At 40.0% G+C, this 21888-nt stretch overlaps 1 long non-coding RNA gene across 1 annotated transcript; it reads right to left on the bottom strand.

Moving 5' to 3' along the window:
• Positions 1-1336: 1336 nt before the first annotated feature.
• LOC144215281 (uncharacterized) lies at positions 1337-21768 on the bottom strand. Its single transcript, XR_013330379.1, has 4 exons — positions 21632-21768; positions 21414-21542; positions 16540-16589; positions 1337-1426 (listed from the first exon to the last, which is right to left on the bottom strand). It is a non-coding gene; the product is annotated as an uncharacterized LOC144215281 (long non-coding RNA).
• Positions 21769-21888: the final 120 nt, after the last annotated feature.

A 21888-nucleotide genomic window follows, 5' to 3' on the forward strand; every position in this document is an offset into this window, starting at 1 on the left:
TTAGAGTTAAATATAAAAACAGATGTAGGCTGCGCGCAAGCTTTAGTCAATTAAAGGATCGTTTTAATAATGTTAAATACTTTCAAAATGGATTTACAAATGTAAACACAGTTCAAAAGGTCACGACATAACCTGTTAGTATTAGTCGATACATTTTCGGTGAAAAGTCCCATTGGGAATTAACTATGTGTTGAATTGAAGTGCGGTGAAACAGTGACCGGACGTTTGGCCACCGGTCATTTCACCGATATTTCAACAATACTTAGATATTTCAACAATACTTAGATATTTCAACAGTACATAGATATTAAACAGTACTTAGATAGTAAACTCTCTTAGAAATTAAACAGTACTTAGATATTTCAACAGTACATAGATTTTAAACAGTACTTAGATATTAAGCAGTACTTAGATATTAAACAGTACTTAGATATTAACCTCTCTCTCTTAGATATTAAACTCTCTCTCTCTTAGATATTAAACAGTACTTAGTGATGGAAATTGTTCTACTTTTGGGTTAAAAAGTATAAACAATCACTTGCCTAACGATACAGTATATACGAAAAACAAATCAAGAAAAAAATGAGTCAAATTGACATGGCAAAATGATGCGACTTGACTTTAAAATGTCCTGAAAGCCAATCAGACTGTGATTTATGGCCTCTGTGTCCAATCTCAAGTTTACATGCAAGCCTAAATTGTCCAATGTGACTCTAATGAGTGTCACTATGCGGCGAAACAGGATGAAAGCGACAGGATAAGAAAGCAAGGAGAGGCCGGAGCAATAAATATCCTTGGGCCGTGAGCTCCGCATTGCTAATTGCCTGCCTTCATGAAAAAAGAAGAAGAAAAAAAACTGAAAAACCCCGGCTGCAGTAAATAATGAAATTTTAATTTCTGTCCTCGCTACCGTGTTTGACTCATATGAAAGTTTCAAAGAAATGTGGCGAGGCGGGAAGAAAGTGGAGGGTAATGTGGGTAGCGTTGGGGTGGGGGGGTGCCGGAGTAATGACAGTTGGAGATAAGTGGAATATTTATCTAGCATCTTGGAGCAATGCTACAAAATCATGTAATTGGCTTTAAAAGAAAAGGCAAATCATATGAAGTATGTGGACTTCCAAATATGAAATTCATGGACATATCCTGCTATCTTTGCCCAATTAATTAGTACAGAAAGGAGTCATTTATGTTAAGGGAAATGTCAATTGTCAATATATATCCAGTCACTCCAGTTTCCTTTAAAATAGCCCAAGTGTAAAAATCAATTGAACTCATAGAAAATGGTCATTTTAGGTCTTACTTAATAGGGAGTACAAATGTATTACTTACATAAATCTGAAGAAAAATCCTCAAACGTGATATTTCTGAGATCCAGGATGAATCGAAAAGATGGTCTGCTGGCTTCCACATTCCGAAAGGAGGTTGCCTGCATGGAGAAGAATTTAAAAAGTAAGTCATGTGAGCAGTACAGCAAGAAAGTCTGTCCGAGTTTATCGTAAAAGGTAACAAAGATGGTGGTGTCCTAAGTGAGCAATATTTTATGAAAAATATGGTTTATTTGTTTGTTGAATTTCATTTAAAGACGTCAAAATACATTTTGGCTACATTATATGTTTATCTTTTGTCTATTTTTAAATAAATTAGTTTATCGGCCACATTGCGTTATGGCGTTTCTTAACCTTGCAGTTTTGTACATAACAAATCTAATTTATGCGCGTATAAGCCGTACCTTCGATAAAGTCATCATTTACTTGATTTAAAAATACGGAAAAAATATGGTAGCTTTTAATTCTTGATTTTAAAATACCACCTTTAGCTGGAATGAACCCCAAAACCGCTGACCCACAATAATGCTAACTTAGATTTATCCAACGCCCTTTCAAAAAAAACCCAAGGACACAACGATGTGGTATGATTTTAGCAAAAAAAAAAAGTGAACGAGGGTCCGCCGAGGACCATCAATAATGTCCCACTTGAAAGAAACACAGTGAGGAGCAAGCGAGGACAATGTCTGGCTCTTCTATACCGTGTTGGCAAAATTTGAAAGAAAGCCCCATTCATCTAAATCCGCCAGCAAACAAAATCAAATAAATCAACAGCGGGTGAATATAAAAATATTTGTGTTGCGGACATATAATTAATGAGCACAGCTGCACTAATTAAAAGCCATCTGAGTTCCATTAATCTTCCTTGTTGGGGAGTTGCGTCGTTTTTCAAAAAGAGGGGAAAAAAGTGGACAGCCACGCCTCTCCTAACGCAAATTCTCGTCCTTGGACTCATTTTTCAGGTGATCCGGAAGAACGGGCGCCATTAATAATGCCGCGTGAGGAGACGGGATAAAAATGATGATTTTCATAGTGGCTTTTTGTGCCCAGATGTCCTGTTTTGTTCAAAAAGTCTAAAAAAAAAAAAAAGTGAACACACAGTAAGCAGGCCAACAATGTCGTCATGGTTGTTTTTTTTTTGATAGTTTTGACAACAAGAATTCGACAATTGATCGTCTTGGTTTACACATTTGCGCAATAGTCAGCCACAGATGTTAAAACGCGGCGGAAAAAAGACGTTAAAGTCGAAATTTATTGGACAGATGGCCTGAAAATGTTAAAATGTACATTAAGGAATTTGAAAATGATGTTTTTTTATTGATGATAGTAACCAATATAAATATGTTGGATATGTTGACATGTTCCAGGAAGTTGATTGCTGACTATTTAGTTTAAAAAGTAATAAAGAAATCGCCCCGTCATGAATGAATGTAGATTTGGGGCCATAACAAAGTTTGGAAAAGACATTTAAATTTGACTTTAACAACAAATAAACACACTGTTGCTTTCTAAAAGTCACATTATGGTTTTTACATTTTATAAATTATTCATTTTTTTTATCCCCCCCCATAGCAGTTGGCACAGTACATAAAAATTGCGGGTGGTAATCACAGGGGCAACGGCCATTACAGCCTTAATGTGGCTAATGTTTGCCTAATCAAAGTTTTATGGACGGCAATAAAGTCGGAAACAACATGTCTTAATTAGCCTTTAATTCCAGACGTGATATTGGTGTAATCTCTCATTGGGAAGATGCGAACAATAAGGCGACTACCCCTTGGGGATTGTTATTGTCTCTCATATTAAAAAATAAAGTAGTAGCTTTATTTATATATATATCTTTTTTTTAACACAGAAAAAAAATGCCCGCAGCCCAATTAGCATCAGTAATTGTTATTATAAAAACATTCATCACACGTGCACACTTTTTTTTCTTCTCCTTGTTGTCTTGCATCATATTTTAATTTCTGATAAGGTGTTAATTGTGGTAATGTTGTGACATTTAGAATCAGAAGACGGCTGACGGTTCCGTTTTGTTGTGGAATTTATTAAGAGCGATCCGCTCAAGTGTTTCATTGATCGTAATAATGATTCATTAGATGTGCAAATGGCAGCGAGAACACGCAAAAAAAACCGAGACAAGAAAATGTCAGCCTGATACAAAAAGGTGGACGTGGCTTTATTCCCTTCATACAGTATTTAACAGCAAGCATCTTTTTAGCAGCACCACCCAAGCGCTAGGTAGACATTTTGAGCGAGTCTATTAGGCGCAAAGGATTATTATTCTAATGTGAAAATGGAACTAATGGTGCGCCAGATGCTTTTTGCACAATTATCTGAGAAAACAAGACTCAAGTCAAGTCGCGTGTTATTATTTGGTCATTTTTCAGAGACCCTTCAAAATTGCCCAATTATCGTCTATTAAGGCAAGGCCAACCCTGTCAATCAAGGGCAGGCGCATCGGGGGCCCCCGCCTTCAAACGTGTAATGGCTCTCAGAAGTTTGGAGGCGACGACGTGGCTAATAAAGTTTGTTTTTCTCCAGACTTTGGAATATCCATGACATGAGCAAGAGGCTGACTGCTTTACCGTCACTTTCAAAAGAGTCGGGGAAGTGATGTACGCTTAAGAAATGAAATGGGACCTCCACCAAGGCCATCTGACGCATCAGATTAAGGAAAATCCCTATTTTGAGAGCAATGCTGTTGCCAATTGGGGGGCACTGATGCCCATTACAAAGCATGCGTGGCAGACATTTTTGTTTCCCAACACAGCTCCCACTTGCGGATCGGATGAACAACACCTCTTTACACTACAACACTTGATTTAAGATTGACAATAAACTGATTACTAATGGAAATAAACCAAAGACTAGCAAATCTCCCATTCAAATATATAGAAAATCTCAACACGGCTATTTTTTAAGGCTACAGAAACCAATAATCCTTAACTAAAGTAAATGTATCCAATAATATGTATCCATAACGGCAGAATGCTAAATTACAAGTCCGAAATGATCACTTATTTAGGTCTTTTGCTGAAAAAAAAAGCACCTTATGGAAAAGTACTACCAATTTTGTCATATGCAGTTTCTGGATATGCTGACAAATTCGGCTTTTGCCAAATCAATGATAATGACAAAGCCTATGTCCGATTATTAAAACAAACATTTTCATCCAGCGCCACAAAAATACCAACACATACATAAGAAAAAAATCAACTCCTGTGATGTTACTTCAATGCATCTCCAACACCTCCTCCTCCATCCATTCTCCGTCTTTGTTTACGTATCTCCATCGCTCCCCTCCCAGTTTCTGTCCGACTCTATCCAGTTTGAGGTCTAGCATATGTCTGCAATCATTTCCTCCCGTGCCCCCCACCTGCTGCCCTCGTCTTTCCTCACAAATTTCCTTCCCCTTACCCTCCCTCGTACTCGGTCACGTCTCCCAGCGTCGCGACTGGCACGGTTATCAATCACGAAAGGCAAAAGCCTTGTCGGGGACGACTCAACCCGGGGGCGTCCCCGTCGTCGCCTCGCGCTCTTTCCTTTAACAAATTTGTTCCAGTTAATAAGCACTCCCAAATGACCCCCTCCTCCCTTTTTCCTAATTAAGCACATGCAGCATGTAGGGAAATATGATACTTAATTAATGATGAGATAAAGTCTCTCCCAAGGCTCTGTCAAAAAAGCGTGACACCATCTTTGGCAGTATGAAAGCAGTACATTAACACAGCATAAGGCATTTTGAGAAAAATCACAACAATAACAACAAAAACCATCTTTTTGGGGGGTTTAAGAGGGAGGACCAATCACGTTGCAATGCCATTGAAGGCGACTGATGCCCGAACTATGTTGACTTTTGTTAAATTAAAAATAAGACATTTTAAGATTGACTGAACATATGGCACCTACCATATTTTTACAACTATAAGGTGCACTTAAAAGTCTTAGATTTTCTCCAAAATAGACAGGGTGCCTTAAAATGCAGTGCGCCTTATAGTGCAGTGCGCCTTATAGTCGTGAAAATACAGTAATTGTCAGACTTGGGATCATAAGTTAAATGTTAGGAAGATTTTTTATGTGCATGTTGATAGGTAGCAGCTTTGTATCCTTGCAAATGTAAACCAATGAGTATAACTGTCAAATAAAATATGATATTTACTTTAAAGTGGAATTGTGGCTGCATGTAACATGGCTAAAATGAGTATATAAGATTGGGGAAATCGCACAATCGTGTATCGTCATTAAGTGCTGACATTAGTCTACATTACTCAATGTTACAATGTACTACTGGAAGCAGATTTTCGAAGAACACGAACGATTGTTCCGACTGGAAAAAATGCAGATAATCCACCTTGAAACGTTGTGCCAACGTCCCACAGTGTAAATCACTTTGTCACTGTCTGACACCAGTCAGCAATCACTTACATGATGCGTCATTTTGGCTGACATCACAATTATCATAAAAAAACAGCAGAGTGGCAGTAAACTATTTTTACCGAGCAAGACGTCCTCACGACTTGATGATGATGACAAGTCCATTTTTTTTTGCCGTTTCCGCTCAAATTAAATCGACAATGACAACTTTGATACGCCGTTACTGAGTGAATGTTTACATCCCGACGGACTGGGCGGAGGAAAATAAATCTACTCAGACGATGGTAGCGGCAAACAACTAAGAGCAAATCTGACATATTTACCATTAGAGCGGCGTTGAACTTTGGTCCAAATGAAAGGCTTCCAAAAAATAAAGTGTTTGTTGCGCGCTGTCTTTTGAAGGCGGATTTGTTTTTGCTCTTTAATGATTTCTCTCTTCTGATGATGATGGAAGCCGTGCTGACACCTTCTTTTGCTTCATCAAGTTCCGCTGCACAATTACATGAATTTACTTTCAATAAATTACCATCTTTGCATACATCAGTCAAATCACCCAGCTGAGGCCTTCGCAAACAATATGCATTATTAATTTCATTGTCAGTGTTTATTTGGTGAACTTGTAAGCGACTTGGACAGCCCCATTGCCTTGATGATGCATTAAAAAGCATCAGGGTTGCCTTTTATCGAGGGATGACATGCTAGCGCGCATCAATAAGCACCCTGCTGAGGCCACGGGGGGGAGGAGGGTTTTAGGGGGTGGCGAAGGGGAAACAAACGAGCCAAAGTCCGGGAGCTGTCCGTGCTGAAACTAGGGGAAATCGGGTAGATCATGCGCATCGCTACGATTCCCGGTGAGCGCTTACTGGCCCTGATTGAGTGCGTTTCTCGTAAATGAGTTTCGTCTCTCGACAGCGCTTAATTGAATGAGCGTAAGCTACTCCGGGGAGCCAAAGCGGGAAGCCAAACAACGTCAATTGAGCAGTTTGTCCATGACGTTGTTTTCAGTCTCAGGGAAAAAACATTGGTGGAATTTTGTGGCATTTTGCACCAAAGGGAGGTGATGCTCTGTGACTAATGGACGGACAGTCCACACATTACCGTAAAGCACGGATTATAAGTCGCAAGTTTCTGAGACATGGCGAAATGGATTCACAAAGTGAATAAGAGGAATGGTTGAGAAGGGAGGAACATTCAAACAGTCTGCCTAGGAGCTAAGCATGCTAATGGCAGCAACGACGCAGTTGGTGAAGATAAATCTAAGAAGGCTGTTTCGCAGCCATCCATAGCGCCCCGAGGGCTCTCGGAGCGAGTGGCGGTGGCAGCTCTCATTTGCAACATAGCCATCATCCCACATGACAGCTTGGAGGTACACCCCCAGTAATACTCTCAGCAAAAGGGGGGGCCCATTTTTACAACTGAATAACAAGCAATACTTTGATGATGCCTTTTCACAATTGAAGTAGGATCAGGAAAGCAGTTTTGGGATCTAAAATCTTGCAAAAAAGAGGTCCAAATATACTAAATGAGAGTTTAAAAAGGCATCAAATTTTCTGGTTTTCTCCAATGCAACACCCTTGTGATGCTATTTTTTTTTTTTTTGCAATTTATTTGGACCACCTGCTGTTCAGGTGGGGGCACAGCTGGAGCAAAATCATCCAATGTGGTTTTTGTGATTGATTTTACCATGTTGGTGGCATCACATCATTTTACACACGTGTTTGGGATGCCACCCTAAAAGAGAACTCCTCCTATTTTCCTGCCGGCCAGCTTTCCATCACTCTGCTCCGGTTTCTTAGTGGCTCATTGCCCTTATGGTCTTTTTATGGTCCGTGACAAGTCATCTGTGCATGTCCTTTTAAAAGGGGGAATAAGTCTGCATGTGAATTGTGTTTGGCAAGGGAAGAAAAGGGGGTCGTATAGGCCTGCAATCAGACCCAAAACCATCATGTCACACTACTACTTGATGATCTCAGAAGCTTTCAGGAATCGCCATCCCCAGGCCATGCATTTTTCTCCAAAAACAGTATCACATGATTCCCAATCCATTTTGGGATGCATACTATGAATTAGAAGCTCAAATAGTAGGACTTGAAGTGGGCAATGTCTAAGGGGGGGTCTCACACAGCAGGTGTTTTTTTCTCCTGACAAGTGACTTGACCAAGGGAGATTGGAGTTTAAAAATAGGGGCAGCTAATCGTTTCCCAGAGATACGGCAGAATGACTGAGTTGGCAGAAGGAAGGAGGTAAAAAGACGATAGCAAGCCCCCCCCAATCCAAGCCCAAAGCCGTCAACGGCTCAGTCGACATCCTCTGAGGGATCGAGGCGTGAGCTTGACAACATGTCAATATCACTTGAAGCGCTTTCTGGTAAATTCGGCTCCTTTTGGGAAATCACCGGCAAGAAAAACACTTGACGAATAGTAGTTGATCCGACGGACTGCGTGACGACAATTCAAACAAACACAGCGGAGAAAAAAAGAGAAAAAAACAGAGGCAAGATTTCTTTGGCGATCACTGTCAGTACGTTGACTGGACCAGACGCTTTTTCCCTCCAAACTCTCAGCATCCAGCGAGCAGCCCGTCTACTTGAGATCTGACAAACTTGGGTGAGTTTAGCCCCCCACTCGGGCTGCCTCCCTCCCTCCCTTCCTCTTCAATGTGTCAATCAATGGCCTCGCAGAAGATGACACCATGATTGAACACAAACCCGCATTAACGGGGACAACTTCAGCCTCAAAACACAAAAAAACAGGCACTTTCTAAACAAATCTATTTTCCCAAGTGTGTATTTTTACTGTTTACATTTTGAGCTAACGCACATTAAGCGCCATTTCTCTCAATATAGCTCCCCACCCTGAGGCGCTCGCTTCAGTCTCCGGGGGGCGACCATCACTCGTGGTGGTGATTTTCCCCCGGGGGCGGCGACGCCCACTGAATAAACATGAGCCTCCTCATCCTCCTTCCGCTACACTTGTAAGAGGTCAGAGGTCGTATTCACAAACACAACATAGCCACTTAACATCAAATAGTGTCGCGGAGAATTTGTTAAGGACGTCTCGTATTTTTGGTCCAGTGCAAGACTTCAAATTTCATTATCTGTACTACTCGCAAGGGTCGCGGGGGGTGCTGGAGCCAATTCCAACAAACTAAAGGGGTGGCAAGCCAATTGCAGGGCATCATGCTTTTTTTATTATATAAAATATCACTATTTTCATAGTTTCTACTACTTTACATCATGAAAGCCATTAGTCAGACTAAGTTTTACAAGTTTTAAACATTTTTCCTCCCACCAATTAGCACATAATTTGTTGTTCATCCCCTTACTAAATCATTCAAAAGAAGGGTGCATTTCAATAAGCCAAACTTAATATTTTTCATTAAAAAAAAGAAGAAAATCATCCAAATTTAAAGCTATTGGCAGGATTTAGTTGTTGTTGTTTCCCTCGTTTACACGAAAAGAAGCTTTGAACAGTCTGGCAGGCAGAAGCCCAGCTGAAAAAAATGATCTTATTGAAGAAATACTCAGATAAACCTTTTGGGAAACAATTTGTGAAGTTTGGTAGTACGCGGTTGCAACATCCAATAGATAACAACAATGTCAGACCAAAACGGTCTGATTAAACAAGGTAAAAAAGCCATTAAAAATCCTAAAAAATGTCAAAACTTTCTAATCCTGGTCCAAATAACTAATAATCAACAACTAGTAACCGAGTCTTTTTGTTCTGGCACACAACATACCCACTAAACCACAATTAGATAACCAAACAAAAGCTGAAATTAAGTACAGTTTCAACACTAAATGTTGACACACAGTCCCTTACGACTCAACCATTTTTTTTCTAATTAGGTTGTTTGAATTAGCTAATTTGCTAAAACCTTTTTTTTGTGCGACCACAAACATTCTATAATGATCTTAAAATGAGCTCAGCTTCACTACTGAATGCACAGATACGACAAACAACTGATTATATAAAGACAAAAACTGGCATAGACGAGACAGACGTTCTCACAAAGCAAATTTGATGAATATTGGACGGACTGCTTGTAATAATTTAACCACGGAAACCAACAGACTATTAAAAGATTCAAATCCCACGGCATGTTCTTTGGATCCAAAATGTTTGGCAACATCTCATCCAAAAAAAAAAAATGCACCTGCTGTACAACCAATAGCATTCCAAGTATGTAAAAACCAGTTGACACTAGTGCACGTAACATAAGCGTCAGCAACTTCAGCACTAATAAGAATTCCTAAAATCCATAAGACTCTTGGGATATTTCAGATCATAGCGTTTCAACTCCGACACCCCCTTCTCGCCTGTCAGGGCGCCCAATCGCCGCAATGAGTTCTAACATCTGACACTATCTACTCTCCTTTTTTACGAAGAGGGGGGGGGGGGGGGGGGTGATGGCTGGCAGCTGGGATGCAGGACCCACTCGGGATCGGACCAGTCGGATCTCGTCAGGCGCCGGACGACCAGATGAAACGGCCGTCCGAGGGCCTTGACGGCGCAGGTTTGCCTTCAAAAAGACAAGATGGCGGAGCTGCCGGCCGCCGAGACGCAACTGCCCATGGGTGTATTTATGAAAGGGAGGGGAAATGATTTATTTAGCATGTTTACACTTGATATTTTTTACAAAAAAGACGATTGTAATCCCAAAAGTAAGGAAGTTTAACATCAGCGTTGATCACCTGTTAAAAGCTTGACGCTTCTTGATTCAAGTTCAATTCTATCCGGCTATCCACAAACACTTTCTACATCATACATTAAAAGTTAGAACGGCAGCTTTGAGAGTTGAGAAAACATATTTGAATCACCAGAAAAGATTTATTCACTCATATCTAAAAGGAAAAGTGCCTTTAACCAAGCCAACCAGACCATTTTTAAATGTTTTCTCAATTTTAAAATGATCAAGAAAGGGATTATTATAACTATTTTCTACAATAACATCAACCTGCATTCTAATCTCACCTATGCGGCTAAGTGACCACTATTAGCGAGTAAATAATACATGTACACAGAAATAGAGCATATGCAAATAAGGGTGAGTACAAGGCGACTTGACGATGCAGCAACGATTCATCACATTGGCTTTGGTAGCTCTCTTCGCCATCCTTAGCTCCATTTAATGAAGCCCCCCACATGCAAATGAGCGTGGCCTTTTCCTTGATTTCTCCTTCTTCCGCGTTTAAAAAGTGTGCGGCGGAAATATTGGGACACGCTGGAGATAATGTATGTATGGAGGTCACAATGTATATTAAGAATGGTACCCGCTATTGCTGCTGGCTTCCGATTACTCGCACGCGACGTTGTCACGCTGGTTGACATATTTTGCATCTTTGCTTTGTGTGAATTGTCTTGGAAAATAAGACTAGTCGAAGAAGAACACAAATCATCTTGTGTTGGGATTCTGATGAGAAACTAGGGAGGACTTTAGGGCTTCGGAAATGGAGGTTTTAGGACCGTCCAATCAACAACCACAGCCAAAAGTTAGTACTGTACATATTAATGGCTTAGGGTGAATATACTGTACATTCCAGATAGTCTAAAAGTATCTTACATAGTATTTGAGATAAGAATAAAAAGACACAAAGTTTAACATGAAAATGAATTGGACGACTACCTTTTCAATAGTAAGGAATTACATACTAAGGCAACTTAAGATATTTGTCAGTATATTTGTAATCATTTCAATAAATTAACAATTTAATTTGGGTAGAAATAGAATGCTATGGAAAATGAAAGAAGGAATATTAAGTGTCATCTGGTATCTCACTTCCTTAAGATGAAGCTGAATCTCACCTTGCATGTGTCAATCTGATCTGCCTTTTTCTGCAACTCAAATTATACAGCAGAGTGTAAATGGAATTTCCCCTTGAGGAATTCTAATGACCAAGCAATAAAAAGAGCTCAACTTTAAAATTCTTAATTGAGAAATGTGGCATTCATTGACCCGTTCTAGCACGTTACAAAAGAGAGAGTTTCAAATAGCTCAAACAAAGAGTTGAGTTAGAGTTTATGGTCTGGAAAAGCTGATAAAAGTTTGTGATTTGGAAATAAAGTTGCTATAGACCAAAAGAACATTAGATTGACAAAATCTATCTGTATTTGAAAGGTATTGAATAAGTAAATCCTTGGAGCTACTAGTCAAAATGAGATTTCTATCAGCACCAATAGCAGAAATGAGTTAAATATGTCAATTTGAGATGAAATTGGAAGTAGTTTTGAACTCCTAACCGTCCTATCTAAAGTCACCGAGTCCACATCATGGGAATGCGGTGACAAAAGTTTTGTAGGGAGTATAAAAAAGAAAAAAAAAAGACATGAAAGTTAAGTCCTGGGAAAGAGAACTTGGGGAGACGTAATTGGAATAATGTGCATACGTATCCAGCATTACATGATTGTAGCCCAAGCGTGTATAATGAAGACAGAGCTGAACAGTTGGACAACATATTGCCAGACAGCAGCCATTAGCCAGAGAGCGGCAAAAGCACATCAGGGGAAAACTCAAGGAGATGGAGAGGCAACCAGGAACGGCAGGAGGAAGAGGGGAGCGCCGGCCCCGGCGCCGCGTCACAATAAGCGGGGCCGACAAGCCGCGAGCGCGCCCCGTGCTCCGACACTAATTGCCCGTGAAAGGTGACCCGCGGTGAGGCGGAGGCGCTCAGCTCCGATCGGCCTCGCCGCGCGACGTGCGCCCTGATCGCAGGCGACACCAGACAGCCCAGCCGTCACGCCGGCCACCAGCGCCACCCGCTCGACAGCCGGAACCCATCCGGATGGCGGCGAGGGGAGAAGGGGAGAGAGAGAGACAGATGGAAAGTCAAAATGATTCCATTTTGATTCTCTTACCTGACTTGTGTTTGGACTTGATATGACACCAGAGTCCAGCCGTGCTTACGTAGCGCCGACTATATTATGGGGGTCGCTAAGCAAAGATGTCAACTGTGTTGACCTTCTCGTGTGGCTTAACATACAAAAAATAAAAAAATAGCGTACCTCTAGATATTACGTACGCATCATCAGATCAAGTGCCCTCCCTTTGACACTTTACACAAAAACAGTCTTTCTATGGGCCAATAAAATGCTAGAAATGCTACTTTGGGGGTAAGAAAAGCAGATTTTTACAAAAATTTCAAAAACAAAGCTTGAAAATGACCAAAAAAAGGAAGATTTTGCAGAGAAAGTGCCATGCAATTGCAAGATTTTGCCATGAACAGACTAAAATGCAAAATATTACCATGGAAATGCTATTTTTTTGCCAAGAAAATGGACAATAATGCTGATGTATTTTGGGGTATTATGCCCCAAAAAGTCTCAGATGATAACATAGCAACTTTGGCTCCAGAAATGTTCTGCAAAAGCTGAAATAGGTATTAAAATCTTTTCATATAAAAGGAAGCATAAGGGAAAGAAGTGTTGTATTATGATAGTCCAGTAGCTACTTGATATTTACACATTATTGGTAATGTTAGTCTGACACATGAATATTTTTCTTCATTCACTTCCAATTATCTTCACAAGTTCCGTATTTAGCACAATAAACAGTGTGAATTCCAAAGGAGTGGGTGGATTAGAAAAAAAGTAGAATTTGTAAGAGGTAGAATAACTTAAAATCCATTCAAAATCAAAACATAAACAAATAAAACTATGATTTCTACTATTATTCCAATCTGAAATGGACCACGCTGAAAACATTTGCCACACCTGAGCCTTTGGCAAGCACACTTTTCCCCTCACATCAATATGTTGCATCGTAAAAGCTACCTCACACATTTATCACCTTGTTGGCTGCTTTATTATTGATTTTTTTTAAGTCTTCTTTTAAGAGCTTGTGAGTGTAGAAGAGAAACGGCAACGCCTGGATCTTTTTACACGTTGGAGCCAGACAGCTGGAGCCCTGCGTGGGGGCCTTTGGGACTGACTGGGAGGGATGGAAGGAGGAGTGGGACGCCAACGGACCCTCTTCCCAGCACATATTACAACACAGTGGACATTAATAACAACTACATTGGCATTGATAACCCACACTAGTGTACACACACTAAAGTGTGTGTGCAGGTCTAAGATCAGGGGGGAGCTAGTTATTTCAAATATGGTGCTGACATACAATAAAGTATGTATTCCACTAAACTATAAACAGTATAAGGAGGGTGTGTAACTACTGTACAGTACAAAAAAAGTAATTTTCTTTGTGGTTAGCACCACCCATTGGCAATACACAGTGTTGCAAGAGATAATAGATATGTGTCTACTGTATGTATTAATGTAATTAACCTTCATGCCTGTTGGATTATAAGTCATATTACGCAAAGTTATTTTGAATAGTGGGTATAAGGCCTACATTTTTTATTTTATTTACAGCATATTTAAAAGAAAACGGCTGTAAATGAGAAAAAAACTGGGGGTAACTGGGGGTTCTTATGCACAAAATGACTGCAAAGTAGTTCCAGTTCTATTAACTTTGAATGCAATCATCTACATGAAAAAAAAAGTGTTTACTTCCTTCTTGCTTCTAACAAGCTTTGGAGAAAGAGAAAAAAAAAATCCCTTTAGCCGAGGGTGATCATGGGGTTCCTCCGTTCGAATTCCCAATTAAGAATTCGCACCGATGTTGTTTTTTAAGTCGAAAAGTGCCTTCTAGTGCGTCCCTGGTTTCAATGCTCCCTGGAGACAAACCCTAGCAAAAGATATCCCTTTGCACATTTAAGCCAGAGCATGAAAAAAAGTCTCAAGTGATAGTGCAGTTTAAGACGCTAACATAGCGCAATTATCACGTGGCCGTCGCTTGCGGCCTCTCATCATCAACGCCCCAAGGGCTTCTTTCCCGGGCTTTTTAGCGGCGGGCTGACAGGCGATTGCTGGGCTTTCCAGTTAATTAAAGGGAAAAACATGGCCTTTGCTAAGCGCCCAGTCGCACCCGGCCTGCATAATGGGACGTAATTAACTTCCCCCCGCGTCGTTACTTCACTTCAAAAGGCGATGCTTGCGAGGCAGCTTGTGTTTATATTAAGGATTTTGGGGACGTTATCGCCACGGATACGATGGACGATGTACTCGATGGTCGGCACTAACCTGAACCCAAATACGGGATAGAGACGATAAAGTTTGGGCATTATACGTGTCCTAAAAATACAACTTTAACCTTGTCTGCTGAGGCAAAAAATATTGACTTTGAATGTTTGGGTAACGCACATCATTAGTTCTTGTGTACTTTAATGACATGTATTTATGAATAACTGTTTTTAAACAAGTTTGTCTTTTCTTTTTGAATATATATGTTATCGATTTTAATTAAATTAAGTAGTTTTTTTATAATATAGTTACACAATTTTACTGTTCAGTGTGCAAAAATGTTAACAATAATACACATTAGTTTTAGTGAATATCGGGGTGCTACTTACTGTATGTTGTTTTTTAAAAGGAATTCTTACAAATGGTGCTAAGCTATACTATTTAATAAAGCCATACACAAACTTTCCTCACAACGTAAATTTTCTCAAGTTAAAAATACCTCTCAAACCCTCTCGCTTAATTTTTGGATTATTTACACACATTTTTTTTTTGCTTGACAAATTTCAACGTCATTTTGCAGTACAAAATACTCACATTCAACCTTTATATCTCACGAACTGCTGAATAAAAAAATGTCTACGTGTCACCACTGTACACTAGTACGATAGACACCCATATTTGGTAATCTATCCTTCCCCAAAAAGTTACAAAACATCGCAGGTGACGCCCAATCGTCACAAAGATCTCAACCATGGTGGCGTGGGGGCACTTGGGGTCACACTCTAGCGTGCGTGGGGTTAACTCGGGCAGGCGAACGCACGTCCCCGAGACTTCTTCCAAGGGCCGAATTTACATCCGTGCCAATTAGACTGGAAAAAATGATTGGCTTCTTTCGACATCGAAGTAAAGAGCGTCCCTGCGTTCCCGGATTCAAGAAGCGATCCCTCGCCCGCCCCATGGCGGCGCGTCAAGAGACGCACCTCTACCGTGTCACATGTGATTTAGTGTGTGGCGGACCACCTCGCGACCCCCCTTTCCCTTTAAGTGTGTGTGCATGGCTGGAGAGGGGAAACGGTGAGATTCCTAGTAGAGCGATCCGTGTGTAAACATTGTGTTTTCCCCGTGTGTTTTTGCACACACATACTGAGTTTCGGCGTAATAGCGCTTGTAAAAATAACAGCTCGGGCCCCGTGTTATTGCTGCCGCTATGCCACGCTGCCAAGAAAGCCAGTTTGATGTCTGTGAGGCTGGCAGGCCACACTGCGTGCTCTCCGGCGCCACCCAGCCCCCCCCCCCCTCCCAATACAAGCCTACAGGGTGGGGGGTGGGACAAGTGAGCCCTAGCATATGGAGCCTACATAAACAGGCTGGCTATCAAATACATGAAGCCCGTTGCTTTAAAGTTGCCACGGATGCACGCTTCCAAAAGGCAATTCTGCGTAGCCCTTGGTTGCGTTTGTCAAAAGTCATCGGAATGACGTCGGCCGGCGGAATTTTTTCAGCTGGTGAGCGTGAAAGTGGGTCATGAGATCGCGCAAAATAAAGGGGATATGTTGATCTAACAAGAAGGAGATTTTACAGGCAAGGCCATGCTGGATTACTTTGTTTGGAAGCATTTTGAGGGGGAAAAAGGGTTTGAATGAGGGGGGTGTTTGGTGGTGATAACATTGGGATTTTTACCATTTGGCATAAACAGGGCGGAATTACAGGAGAAATTTACATATAATGCAACAAAATGTACATATAATGCAATAACCATGACAGTTCTTAAAAGATACCTTAAATAACAGGTTTTATCAGATTGAAACGCTTCAACTCACCCCATATTTTTTTTCAGATGCAACAAGATGGAGTCGTAGGCAGTGTTGACCTGAAAAATAAAAAAATATTATTAGATAAGTACCCTAAAAAACAGCATAAACCTGGGGAACACATGTATATGAACATTTGAATCTATTTTAGTTGATTTTCTTGAAATAATTTAGTCATTTTGCTGCTTTTTGTCACAACATGAAGTCAGTTTTTGGAAAAAAATGTGCATTTTACAAAGGTAAGACGGGTGGTTTGCAAAAAATAAAAACAATGTGCCACTGTCATCAGTCAAAAAGTCAAATGAAACAAACTCTGTTTTCAATTTCCCCTTCCAAAACGTCTGGAGGTATCTGCCATCGTTTCAACAAAAAAAAAAAGTAGAAGGGGAAAAAAGGAAATCATCCAATTTAGAAAAAAAAAAAGTAAGAGAAAAATTGAAGCCCACCAATTATAAGTAATTACCACTTTGGCTCTCAACATGGTGGAATGATTTGATTCCTTTCACAGGGTCGTCTGGTTTAGCTCAACACAGACATGCGAGTCTGCCTCGTGTTAGTCTGCGGTGACGGCGGCCAATGCCATCGTTTGCCGCAGATAAAAGACACTCACACACACACAAAAAATAAAAAAATAAAAAAGATGACGCGGTGGGCGAGTGGGATGTGCGGGCGAGAAATCACAGACGCCAGGTGGGGGGTTTTGGGAGGGGATGAAGAGCAGGTATTCACTCGAATGAATACAGCCGAGGGTGTCAGGCATTTTCTCTCTCTCAATAGATGATTGTGTTAACCATTCAAACCTAAAGGACAAGGTCCCATTTGCCAGGGAGTGGAAACAAGTGCTAAACTACATTTCAGTGCAAAGATACGTAAAAAAACATGGTCTGGCACTAACTAGGTTGTGGTGACTGAAAACTGGCAACCCAGTTGGATGGTGTCACAACGTAATCAAATCCAAAACAACTATGGTGTATAAAAATTGTTTCTGTTCAAGATCCAGTCAAATCATGAATTTTCCTTTCCCAAATCAGTGCATTGGTAATCTTTTTGATGGAAAGAGCCATAAACAATTCATATTTTTTTTAAAAGGTTAATCCCTGAGAGCCATGTTCCGAATTTAAAAGTCAACATACATTAAAATAAGTGCCTTTTTTAGTCACTTCAAAGTACAGAAAGTTATTTTGACATGAGAAAATCCATGCAAAAGAGTGCAATGAAAAAAAATAAAGATTATAAGACGCTGTCAATGCCACAATATCAACATAACACTTTTATTCCTGCGCTTTCTCACCAGCAGTTTCCATAGTTTACCTCAAAAGTTAGTGGAGAGCCTTATACACCCATCAAAAGAGCCATATGTGGCTACCGAGCCATAAAAACCCTACCCGTGCTTTAGATACATTACTTGAAAAACTGAACAGTGGGACAGACACACACACAGGTGTGTTTAAAAGTTTATAAAAGGTCAATGTAATCTTTCCCTGGATAAGTTACATGAACATTTAAGGACAGCAATCAGCAAATTGTCATTTTAGATTCTGCACTTTTTCACTGATATGTAGTTAGATCAACATATTGTAAAGGTCATAGACCCCACTTCCAGAAGGATGGCAGAATGGAAAATACACACACACACACACACCCAAACATTCCATCTGACTTGTGCTATTGCTGCCTTTTTTGATGGATCCCACTCACACGTGGCAAGGCATTGATTTTCCCGTCCGTGTCTCTGAGCTGCAGCGTGGAGAAATCCATTAAGGCTTTCCAGCAACTGACTGACGGGCCTTGACGGGCCGGCGCTCTCTGGGCGCGCCCGCCTCGCCGACTGGCAGGTCGACACTTAAACAAGCCCCTGCGCCCGGCGTAATAGTTTAAAACACTTTCAATTACCCGAGTCAAACAAATCCTGCAAACGAGTGATCCGATGCCGCCCGCCAATCGTTTGCCTCGTCTACTATCAGACATCTAAACGGGGTTCAGTTCAATGGAGCCAATGACAGACCAGAGAAGAAGGACTGCTGAGTTTTTGGTACGGATAAAGAATTATGTTCTTTGTAGACAAATGTCTACTTCAAATTAGAGGTAAAGCGATTACATTTTCCGAAGGTAAACTTTATAAGAGGAAGCATTCTGCCAACCAAATAGTGCAAAGTGGAATTTTAAGGAATGTGTAATTCAATCACCTGATCTGAACCCAAATGAACATGCATTTTAGCTGCCAATGACAAAACTAAAGGGAAAAAGGCCCAGTGACATTAATACTGTAGATAGGCATTTAATAATATTGGGTTCTAATTTAAATATTATTATAAAATGAAAAAACATTCAACCAGGGAAGTTATATATCACGACGCCATTATCCTTTGCCTAGAAGTCTTCATGGCTACTACGGAAACACAACAAAAAACATTGAGATCATTGGAAGTTTGTCCTTGAATTGTCAGTCAAGGGAAAATTAATAAATAGCCAAGGTCGACTTCCTATAACATTTCCGTTCAATGGACGTAATGCATCAGTAAGTTATCAGAAAAAGTACACATTTTCGGAGTACTTTTTATCACAGCCAAATGAACACTGTTGATAGCCACTGTACACAAACAACCACACTGTCACAAAAAATTCATTTACAGTCCTTTCCACTTATCCTCAACATTACTTACTGCCCAACATGTACTTTTGTAGTATTATTAAAAAATACATCATCACCCTGAGTGGTTCAACAGGCCAAATCCAACAAATCCAACTCATGCAAAGAATCAACAGCACAAAACTTCAAGTTACTTTTCAATCCAATTGCATACAATCTTAAGCAAAACTAAAATATCCCTTCAAAGCCAAGTGAAAAATGACACAATGGTAACAAACGGGCATTCTTTTTATCGCTTTGTGGGTCAATACAAGTAGGCGCCACAATGGTGGAACGCGTCATGTAAGGTGAGCCAACCTCCCGAGGCGTTCCAAAGCTATTGATTTGTGTCCCGGTGAGGATGTGGCGGCCATTTAATCAAACAGGGTAGCAGCGCCATGTCGGACACGGATGAGCTTGTCTCGCTCATCGATTGGTCACGCCGACCGCTTTCAAGGCCGAGGGGAGCCGCTGCTACATGGACCGCCATTTGGAAAAGTAGTGGATAGTGCAATCGAGGTAATTGCCCGCATTTTGCTCATTATAGTTTAAAAAAACCAACAACAACAAACAAGTCTAATCACAGCAAGCTCCATTTGGCAGTATTTGTAGCCCACACATTTCAGCGCCTCCTTTAGGTTATTATTTTAAAGCACTTTTCAGAAGGGGGAGTTAAAGTTTAAAAGTACAATTCTGAATGTCAAGATCCCATTCCTATCACATTTGAATATAACATCTAAAATTGTTTTACTGGTAATATTTAAATTGATTAGTCTAAATATTAAATTCCACAAAGCCATCCTAGTATAATATTTCGTTAGTTCTTCCAACTCTATGATTTATATGCATTGTACAAAAAACTAAAACAAAACGCAATTAAAATTCTATCTATTCTGAAATTGTTTCCATTTCCAAAGCTAACAATTATGCATGGAGGTCATCACAAACAGCATAAATAAGCACAAATAGTATAATGAAACATATACTAGTGCATCAAAAGAAGGCAGATTTGATATGACAATGCTGCCAATTAAAAATTTATCCTACTCAAGTCTACAATAAATAGAGAAATAAATATATAAAACAGAGTGATGATCAAGGCCAGCTGATTTCCGCAATGAATGCATAATTAATGTGGCTGCTACAAAACATCGTTCTGTTCGCTCGTCCGATTCCTTTATTGAAATAAAATGCCCCAGAGGGCCCGATATACACCCCCCCCCCCCTCATTGATCGAGAGACGACAAGAAAAAAAAAGATGGAGAGATCTGGGAAAAGCTCACGAATGGCATGCAGGAAGACGTCTGACTGATCGGAAGAGTATTTAAAGCATTGGTGTCAAACTTAGGGCTTGCGGGGCAAAAATATGACTCCCACATTACTTCAGTCTTTTTATCCGCCATAACATATTTGACGCAGCAAAATAAATTGAGAAATGACCATATCTATTTTCTTATTTTTTTTCCCCGCAAAGTTCTATTCAATGTCAGTTTATCAAATCTCATAGATAATTGATGCACAACACTGCCCCTGCAGGTTAAACTGGACACAACAGGGGCAATGCATCCAACCCAAGAGCATTGTAAAATATGCATGCAAAGATTTGGCATTCAAAAATACATATATAACAATTAAAACATAACCATCAAATTTAGGGTATCACATAAAAAAGCAGTTGGAAATATATTAATTCATTTTGCAAATACCTCAAAGATTTCTTGACATATATATCTTAAACATTTTATATATATAATAACGTTATATCAACAAAATGGGCATCATATATTGTCATACGCAACACTGGCTGTTGGAATACTTGGGAGGTATACTGCTCCCATCTAGAGGATGTTAACTGTAATACAGATGTCATACATCTACAGAAAATAAATCAATCATCATATTTGCTAAAACTAAAGGCAGCTCCAAACAAAAATTTTAGGAGTTTAAAGCTCATCTGTCAATGCAAAATTAAGGACACTGTGTCAAATAATTGATTTCTCACTTCAAACATATTCTTATTATTATTATCCCTGCATAGGCCTTTACAAAATATTGAACTGCTCGTGTTTAAACAATAATTAATATCAGACTCTTGTTTTGCATTTAGGGTACATATATTGGTTGTTTTGTCCAGTGACGCACCACCTTAAAAAATACGTTGTCGCCATCTAGTGACCAATTTGAGTAAAACTGAAGTAAGAAAAATACATAGCGAAATGGGATAAAACAGTGAATATACTTTAACTAGACGTACCTGCACAAGGATGTTGTCACTTTTGGAGAACTTGAAACAAATGAGATGGGTTTTGAAAAAGAAAAACAAGGAAAAAAGAAAATAACTAAAGAAAAAAAGAGAGCGTCCACGCCAAGTACACGCCACCACCTAAAGAAAATACAGGTAACAAATTAACACAATCTAGCATTTGTTTGCACCACGATAACCACAAAGGACTTCAGATAACTTGGACTTACCGTTTATTCGACACAAACTTGACAAAATAAGGTTTGATCGTGTCCAAAGTTGTCCCAAAAGGAGAAAGAAATGTTTGTGGCGTGTGGTTCCGTTTGGACGTGCGCTCCAACAGTTGGTCGCCGCTATGACGTCGTTGATAGTGCGACGTAACCTGCAGATTTTGTGATTACTTTTTCCAATGTATTACATTGTGCCATTGGCGTTGCTATCTTTTCATGAAATAAATGACAGGTTAAAATAACATTCTAGAATAAAA

This window comes from Stigmatopora nigra, chromosome 21 (genome assembly GCF_051989575.1).
Source record: "Stigmatopora nigra isolate UIUO_SnigA chromosome 21, RoL_Snig_1.1, whole genome shotgun sequence".
NCBI lineage: Eukaryota > Metazoa > Chordata > Actinopteri > Syngnathiformes > Syngnathidae > Stigmatopora > Stigmatopora nigra.